We start from the raw sequence: 10,063 nt of genomic DNA, 5'->3' as shown, positions 1-10,063 counted from the left end.
TTACGCTAAAGCACAGGGATTTCGTTGAGGCGCTTTGTGTTCACTCATGCCACACCCTACTCAAAAAATAAGTAGAAAGCGTCACAGCCGGGAGGAGGATTTAAAACCGCATCGCGCGAAGAGATCCGCTCCCCGCACCCGCTTTCCTTGATAACAGAGCACAATATCACGATACACGAGTGCCTAAATAACGCTTGCCTTTGCAGAATGAGTCGTGTGCAAAACTCCTCGCACTTGAAATGCGCCCGTTAGTCAGGAATACTCAGAGATGCTCGTTAAAAATAGTGACTCATATTTACTACACAAGCCATTCTACAGCAGCCACATAAACAGCTTAGAGATAAGGGCTCAGTACCGAACAAGAACTGTGCTGTCATGGTGGAACCATCACCTTCCCACGCTCTCGGTGTAATGACACCAGATGAATCGCAACGGCACTTAGCGGCATATCTATTCGTTGTCGTGGAGACATCTATGCAACAGCGCTTAAACGTTATACTTTACAGCAAAACTCATGACAACAGCATGAGAATGCGCCGGCGACGGACTGAAGGAGCTGATCAAACGATGTGGTTCCGCGTGCATATCCATCATTGACTACATCTCGGCGTCGATGTTGTGAAAAGGGCCAATACACCACTGGCCTTACCAGTCCGGTGAGTGCCGCCGCCCTTAAGGCTCTGCTAGCACTTTGAGACTGACATGCAGGAGTGTTGTCATTATTTCAGGAAGACCGCGAAATACGCACCTAAACGGAACGTGAAATACATTGATAGCTGCGTCCTCCTTCGCATGACTGCCTCGAATGCGCAGCTTTATCACGACTAACGAAGTATTAATGCGAAAGTATTTCTTGCCTCATGAGTGGCGTGTGCAGAATTTGTCACCACGGGCTGTGGACACAGCGTGTCTTCATGAAATGTCGATCATCCGGTAAGAGTGCAATTATGATTTGTAAGGATTAATAAGAATTTCATGGAAGGTATAAGTGGTAGAATTACTAACTAAAAACCATTTAAATAAGAATTCATATAATTTAGTTAAATAATCCGAGTAATTCATGATATTGGTGGATTAGAAGTAATCACTAGAGAATTGAGAAAACAATAAAATAATAATCAAGTAATCGTATAATATTAGAAGTAATTAATAATTGAAGGTATGCAATAAATATGTATTACATTGATCGATAAATTGAGTTATTCCTATTTTTAAAATTTTAACCAAGTAATTGTTAATTGTACAGTATTATTTATTTGATCGAGCAATTACGTAATTAAATAAGTAATATCAATGATTATTACAATATTAAGTAACAGAGAAGGCAACGGTACTCGAAAGATGAGAAAACATAAGTGGACCTTCAATTTTTTTCACACCGACAGTGGGATTCGACATGTTTTGCTCCTTGAGCTTCATTATTTTTTCCTGCCTTTTCCTACTAAATGCAGTGGCAAGTGCATCACCGGCGCTAAAATGTGAAGCCTCTGACAGAGCTTTAACCGATGTGACAGCCGCTAAGAGAATCTTCACGGTGTCTTATTTAGTGCTCCTTTTATGAAAGCTCTCAAGCTCTCGGCAGTTTCTGGACAACTTAACAAGTTGGTGACGTAGAGCGCGGTAGTCCTCGTTCAGTGCACGCTCTTTCATGTGGATTGAGCGTGATATAAATTTGAACTCCGCATATTTTGAATAAATTCTGGATCCCCCTTTGATTTTGAAAAATTCTGAATCCGCTTGAGGCATTCTAAAGGAAAGTGACACTGCCGTAAGGCGCTAAGCTGCACCTCTATTTGTCGGAATCGAAGAGGTCAACTTCGGTGACCAACATAAGAGAAATTATGCGTGCAAGACATCGACCACTTTCTGAAATTACTTTATTCGGCCGGTTAGGTTTATCCCACGGGGAAAATAGCAGGGAAGAGTAGATTCTTGAGAACACAAAAAGGTCAGCACACGGCGACAAAAGAGTAGACTGAACAACGTTTCGACTGGACGACTTGCCGTTGGCGAAGACCCCTCGTCTTGCCACAGCACAGGTCAGCGGGCTGTTTTCCTCTGACCCCTTGTTGAAGCTTGTATTGTAATCCTAGCTGGCACAAAAAGGGGCACATTTCGGTCGGGCAGCCCTATAGACTCACCAGCTGGTGTTTATCTCGTTGCAGAGGCAACGCACGTGGCGCGCGATGTAGCTACAGTCGAAGACCTTGAGCACCATCGGTGCACAGCGGACACCGGACACACGGAAGATGTCAGCCTGCTCGCTCTCGTGGAGCTTCACGCAGGTCTCAACACCGCTGCACAGTGGCACCAAGGCATATATCTTCGTCCTTCATACAGAGCAAACTTTCGCGGAAGCTAGCGCCATGACCTGCCAAAGGTACGAAGCCAATATACTCAAGATATCATTCAGGTGGCAATAGAGGAAGCCAGAGCTGGATTCAGCCAATTAGAGATCGAATGATTAAAGCAGCCCGGCCGTTAGATTTCTCCGGCACTTGCTCGTACCCGTGACATCACCCGTCTCGGTGGCCTTGTGTGCGAAAGCCAAGGTTTTCTGTCATCAAGGGCAGTTACTAAGCGCGAAGAATATGGAGTTTATTAAGAATTCGGGTGGAGGTTCGCTAATGTCAACTGCTTTTCCTTCCTATTCTGGTGCTGCCGGTTGTGAGTTAATACACAAAACTGGCATCGTGTGCAGCGGCATAATTATGCAATAAGTTAACGATCGCGAGTGATCGTCCGATTTTTGATTTTCTACAATTCGATGAAGACTTATTCAGAGCTGAGCCGACACCTTGGGCTCTCGAACAAGTAACTTCCCCGCACAAGGAACCCCGCTTAATACTGCTCATTTCTGGCTCAGTCTATATGCAGTAAGCCAAAGCTTTTCTGTAGAATCCCTTAAGTTCACAAGGAATGCTGGCATCAGGGAAGCGTCAGACATACATTATCACGAGAAACTTTTATCTTCCTTGAAACCCGGCCTATCTGTATAAAGAATTTGCTCCACCTCATCACCCAGCTAAAGCATGAAGTGCTATCTCGTGTAGGAGCACTCGCAAACTTTCTAGTTACTCAGGAGCAGTTGTTAACCTACTTCAGCTCGTCTGAGGAAATTTGGGTCCACATTGATGGTTGTCAGGATTGTTAACCTAGGCGCGCAATCAGCAGGCATGGAGTGTTTCTCTACTCGTGCCGCTCAAATGGTGAGGGGCTGATTTAGCTGGTTATTTATTCTTCAAAGTAGCTTCATTTCATAACGACACCAAAACGGTTAGACGAGAAAAGTGATGTAATCATGAACACAATTTGTGCTTTTGTTTTGCTGTCGCTGCGCTGCCAAAATAATTTTTCCAATTCACCCAATTTGCCATCTGTAAGCAGTTTAATTTGTAGCTGGTGGTCAGATAAATAGTTGTTGAACATTGGTGGCTATGACGCTAGTCGTGCCCTAACTTCACTGAGAATAAAACGTAGTCCAATCAAGGGTTTCTTGAATTTCCGCCACCACTCTTCAAGCGCGAGTTTCGCTGGCTCCTATCATTTGGCGGCAGCAGTATGCGCATGAACTATGCCACGCTTTCAGCTTATGATATATCAAGCTGAGAGGGACGCTAACTGAAAAACTCAAACTATGCAAGAGGATAGATAATTCCCCGGGAACGCTACCGATGACTTTTCTATCGCGAAAGGTGTCTGCGTTGCTGAGAAAACAGCAAATGAAAATTCCGAAACACCTACGTTCGAAGCACCTCCAAAAAGAAACTGCCAAGAAGTTATTTTTATGCCGTCCTCTAAAGACCGGAAACGCGGCCGGAAATCGAAAACTCAAAAATTCATCTGCGGCAAAGTGGGATTGCAGGCCACCTTCGCCCCCCCCCCCTCCCCGAACTATTTCGATGGGGCTCTTCGCTGCATCACGTGCGTCTGCGTCACGATGCGACGTGCGCATACGGTAGAAATAGGCTGCGTTGCTGCGAATGAAAATTACATGAAGTTACCGCGAGCAGCCGGAGACTGCAGAACAAACTGCTGATCGTGCTGATGCATGTGTACATCGGCGAGAATAACGCGAGCATGTGGTCTTGGGTGCATTGTTCGCGGTCGTGAAGTGCACACGAAATCTTCGAGGGATACTCAATAACATGCGAGCAGCAGCCGTGCTCTAACGTATTTTATTCAACATCACTTCTGAGTGAAACATTGCACGCGTATTTCCCATCAAGCAGCGCACAGTACTGTCGATGGTTGCATGCTTGTTGAATAACTATGCAGTATGATTGCAGAGAACGCTTGTGATTCACTTGCTGTGGAAGTTGTGACTTTTACGTCTGTGAATTGGTTCCTGTCAGTTGTAAGCGAAAACAAACCACGGTACGCAGCGCCCAACTGCAGTCTGCCGCCTGCTGGCTGTAGCGGTCGGAAGGGGATTAACGCACAATCATGACGAACACGCGTCAGCTGGTTCAACGTTTCTCACGCGGAAAATCCTGACTTGCGTGCCGGCGTCTCACAGTACTGCGTACTACATGATAACCAGCACTGGAAAACTTTTTTCTTTAATGAGCCAAATAAGAGGTGATGGTGCATGCATATGGTGCTTCTCGCGTATTTTTCAGCACATCTAAAAGCATATCCGCTTTTCCACTGCGCAGAAAACGTGGAAGTCCACACACTTGTGTAGCGCTTCACACGCGGTTGATGTGCATATGGCATGCCCGTAAAAGCATGAGCACGTACTAAAGGTAAAAAAATAAACAAACTCTGGAATTTCATAACGCCAGCAGCCTATGCAAAGTAGCCAGTTCGGCGGATGAAGGGGGAATCAAACCGCTTCGCAGGCCGCGTGTCTAGCACACACAGCGCGAATGTGTTGAGAGGGAGTGGTTCTGAACTTGCTGCGTAAACGGCTACTCGCTGTCCGAGTGCACAGAATATGAAGCGAAAGACTCAGCGCTCGTGTTTGCGATTAACCTTTCTCTCCGTCATCTTTTTGTGTTGTTTTGATTACGAGACTCTTCGTACGGCCGGTTAAGCTCACCGCGCTGCTTCTATCGTATTTCGACGGTAATTCCCCATCGAGACGGCGAAATAGTGTTGTTCTCAAAAAGTTCACGAATACGTCACTCGTCGCCGCTGCTCAAACATTCAGGTAGCAGCCCCACGTGCACCTCATTTTTACTCAATTTTTTGGTTTACAAAGATTATGAGTTGTAACATGACTTATCAGCAAACCCCAAAGTTATCAATCCAGCGTGGATTAGTTCCCTTTTTAGGGTCCCATTAATGTAAATGTTTGCGGTGTCTGAAATATAAAGAATGAAAACCTTTTGCTCCGCCACATGTTTACATGCAAGAACCACCCATAATAAAGAAAGTGGTTTAAGCGATTATGGCCAAGTTAACGTCCGAAATACGTTTCTGTTTCTATCGTAGTCTCAAACGGTTCAGTTGCGGGCATAAGTCATTGCTTTGTTGTGCCACAGCACACTAAGTTTCGCTACAGCACACGACGTTTCACTAGAGCGCGAAAACTAATGCCAAACCTAACAAAGAAAAAGTACCTCAAAAACTTGGTTGCTTTTGAAAGTATCGTTAGAAAGAGCAGACGAATGCGATCATCAGAAACATTTTTTTACATTGCTGAACTAGTTTTTGTTTTGAGTTTAGACTTTCGACATTTCCAACATGAGGGACCTGACTGAATCTAATGCGTTTTACTATAGCGTATAGTTTTCAATGCATTCTTCACAAGAGATTATGACGACATATTAGGGACAAACTTTCAACGGAAAGTGGAAGGGAGGATGGCAGCAAGGCATAGCTAAAAGCATTTCATGCTCTTAAAGATAGAACAGCAACCCTTCTTGCTGCGGCCACTGTATGGATGATCACTCGACAGACAGTTTGAGAAGCATGTATCGCAAACAAAAAAGCAGGGACCACCTCCGCTGTAGTTATTACTACTGGAAAGTAAGCTAGGTTCTATACGAGCAGCCTCAAACAATCTTGTGTCTTTGGGGTCTTTCCTGGCCGCAACACGCGCTGCGATTTTCACACTTGATCCTTCAGCCCTGGTACATCTTGCGCATGCGCTTAATGAAACTGATGTTATCACTTAGCTTTAAATATTGTTTCTTTCGGTTTATTATGCATCTGTACCCATACGGATGTGTCTGGTTTGTACAATCGCTACTCATTCCCGGTTGTGTCGACTTTGTGTCTCTGTGTGTGCACTCTTAGCTGTCTCAAAAAAGGGCGACTGCCCGAACTTCTTCAAGCCCTTTGCCCTCTTAACCAACTCACAGTTCCTGCAGGATCTCGGAGAAGGCGACAGCCTCCGGCTGCCTGCAGGCCTTCAGCAGCTGCTTGAACACGTCCTGCGAATGACGGGGTGCCCGAAGCGGCTCTACCGGCGATACGAAGCACGGGGCGACAGCAGCTGCCGCGGCGCACCAAGCGTTTTGTTGGTGCTGGTCGAATGAACAGGCACCGAGAACCTCTTCCGATGGGCACTTGTTCTCAGGCAAAGCCAAGTAGGCAGTGTCCTCCGAGAGACCGCTGTTGTTCACATGCGACAACTCTGCGAGAGTGTATCGGGAACACCCTGAGTTCACAAAACAGTTACACATTGTTGACAGCCAACGTTGGAGTAGATTTCAGTTACAGAGCTATTACTCGTTACTATTCACTTGGATAATAAAACAAAAACTGATGCGTAATGATACAAATTAATATTTTAAATTGTTAAATGGGCAAAGCAAAATAGACGAAAAACTTCCTTCAGTGGGCCAGCGCGCATGAAGTCACATTTTAATCCGACAGATGCTCAACTCTAGAGTCTCGAAACCAATGCCTTTCGTAATATTTGAAGATGATTCAGTTAAGGACGAAATGCTTTTAGCACCCGTTATCGGCAAACTCAGGCGAACATCTTCAATAACCGCGGCGAACTTTACTGGCCGAACTGAATGATTATCGCCCACGGTTACTGAGCCTGAGAGCCTTGGTGTAATTATGGCCGCAGCGGCCGCATCTGTAGACAGGAGGAGAAATGGAAAATGTGTCTGCGTGATGTGCGATGTCAGTGCGCGTCAAGAAAACCCATGTGATTTAACTTATTCCGGAGCCCCTCGCTCAACGTCCGCGATAGGTTGTGTCTTCTTATAATTGGGAAAATAATTGGACGTTTTATCTTGTTTAGGATAAATGTGATACAGGTGCGCCAGCACAAGTCGTTGAGGTTTGTTCAACTTCGAGCAAAGGTCGGAGAAATCAGTGAGTGAGAGGTTCAGCGCTAGCGCTCTGAAACTGCCGTTTGGGCATGACGCGATATCGTTAATGGGTTAATACTCATATATGCGCAATTGGTCGTTCTCTAATTTACATTCATAGATCGCTGGGAGTCCTCGTACTCCTCCTGGCGCAGTGGTATAGCGGTTAAGCAATGCGCTAGTGCCCCGGGATGGCAGGTGCTGCCACCGGTAGGGTTGTGCGGCCCGGGTTGGCCTTCCCGAGCAATCTCCAATAACTGCCACCTGCCACAGTGGGGAGTTTGCTCACAATCTTAAGGTCAGGTTGTGATGGCTGCATAACGTCACGTGATCTAGGGTGCCCCCTAGGTTGCTTATGCGGGGATTTTCTCCTCACACGAGGGTACCGACGAGGGTACCGAGGGCGACGCCAGATTTTCTGCAGAGCGGGAACCTTAACGTTATAGCGTTAAAACTGTCTCAAACTGTCACAACTGCGATCGCTCTTAAACTCATCCCGATCGCATTGTCTCAGCTGGCAAATCCTGGCACACTACTCCCCCCGCCCTCCCCCGTAACCCTAAAGCCCATAAGGATGCCTCGTTAAACTGACTGAAAATGGTAGAATCTCAGCAGGGAACATTCGAAATCATATGTGACCTATTTTTGGCTAACAACGTGCACGATTAACACTAGTCTCCAGTGAAGAAACTTTTGTTAATACGCATAACCAAAGGCCACACCAAAAAGGTGTCGTTCTTCAGCACCAAGAAAGTCCCTCACAAAGATGACGACGTAAAAAGTCGCATTTTATTTAACTACCTCTTTGGCATCAAATAGCATTATCCGCTTATAGAACATTTCATTCAGGATGTACAAAGTTTGCATGTATTACAAGGTATGTTGTTGAACTGTTTCAGTGAGCTAAGGAAGTTGGACTGAGGGGATCAGGGAAGCAACAACACCAGGCATAGAGTGCGGCAGAACATGAAGATTCGTTTGATTTCCTTTGTGTTTAATTACCTGCACACTTCTAAATTATTTGCCCAAGTACAACAGCGTAACGTTTTCCTGATGCTAGAAGATCATCTAGCTAAAATTAAATCAGCTAACGAACAAAAGTTGTTTACCCCAGTCTGCTAACCCGGAGCGTCTTCTCTCGTCGCGCTGGTGGTGATGGGAAGGCTGCCACTCCAGGCGCTGAGGCCGCGATTCATCCAAGTCAGCCCAGTTGCCCTCTACGACTTCGGTCTCATCCGTGCCGTCCTCACTGGCATCGCTTCTTCGGCAGTATATATCGTCCAGGAGGGGGGTCTCAAAGGCCTCAGTGCTCGCACGATTCGCATCGTCGGCTCTGTTGACGTCATCTCTGGTGCAGCCGCCGTAGGAAGACGTCTGAGGACGCGGTGCCAGCTCCTCCGTACGCAAGGTGCCGCCGTGGTATTCGGCGGCGCTGAAGTCTTCGAGCACCCCTCCGCAAATGGTCGGGTTATAGCCCAGGAGGTCTGGCCAAACGGCGTCCTGAAGCCATCGTTTCAATCTTCCACCCACGTTCAACGGTTGATCTGTGTCGCTGCTGACGCTCATTGAGAGTTGCAGACGCCATATGTTAGGGAGGTATATGGAAAAGTAAGGAAATGGGTAGATGTTCGGTCAAAAGACCTCAGGCTAATGGCTTCATTTTCACCGGTTTCGTGGTACCCATATGCAGTCCAGTAGGATCTAAATACCTATTAGTTAAAAAAAAAAACCATCGTCCTCATCAAAATTTTCTGGACCTTAATATGATGCTCGCATGGAAGCTGTTTGGCCTGAAGACTTTTGAGCCAGTTTGCACTGCATTGAACAAGAGCAACTTGGAAAGGAAGAATGGCCGACTAATGAGACGAAGTAGGGAAACAGGGAATGTAACATTGTGCAAACGACTGAAATCATTAAGCGGTTACTTCCTCCAAGGGAAGAACCATGCAGCGGACCGCATTCCAATAAAATCGGTTGTTAGTTTATTGTTTCTCGATCTACTTCTTCTCCCAGACCTCTTGGTAGCTTAATTCTTTAAACAGGAGATGCGGCTTTCAAATAGCGAAAAATGGCCAAAAATTTGGATTTGTGAACATCAAAGTATTTGATCGTGTTACTCGTTTTAATATGCAGTCCCAAAGTTTCATTGCCTGATTCTACCTTCAAGTAGTTCACAAAAGTGTTTTATTAGGAGGTCCTACATATCGTAAACCGTTCATATAGTCGGCATTTTTTGAACCCTCTGTGTCTTTCCGTCTTTTCGCTGTTGCGACTAAGCGGCGCGAGCTTTGCTACGGCAGAAACCTTGATTGATTGTTTTCAAGTCTAGCGCCTTAGCGGGACACCAAGCCAATCCAAAAAGAGAAAGTTTCAAGGTCTTGCCATGGGGCCGCCCCGCGTCGGCGTTGGTCACCTCAGTGATTGCCCTTAGCAAGTGGCAGTTCGCGCGGTATCTGCTTTTGCGCTCGCATAGCAACTCTCTCTCGTCTAGCGTTATATGGTTTTGGGCTCCGTAGGATTCTTCTTTAGGACGCCTTCATTATTACGAAAGGTTATGTTTTGATGGGTTGCTAGCTAGAACCACGTTCTGCACATAACTTCATTTGCCAACTTATAACCTAGGCTGTGAACTGAACATTGCTGCCTACAACGTATCATCAGGTGCTGCTAACCAGTTAGTTCTAAACTACTGAGCACACAGCTGATATGGTGCATAGTTTTCTTTTGTTCAGGCTTCGTTGCGCAGGAGCCTTTTCATAATATCCAAGACGTACAAGGAAAGAGCT

The sequence above is a fragment of the Amblyomma americanum genome, chromosome 1 (genome assembly GCF_052857255.1).
Source record: "Amblyomma americanum isolate KBUSLIRL-KWMA chromosome 1, ASM5285725v1, whole genome shotgun sequence".
NCBI classification, from domain to species: Eukaryota; Metazoa; Arthropoda; class Arachnida; order Ixodida; family Ixodidae; genus Amblyomma; species Amblyomma americanum.
Note: the sequence above shows the minus strand (reverse complement) of the source record.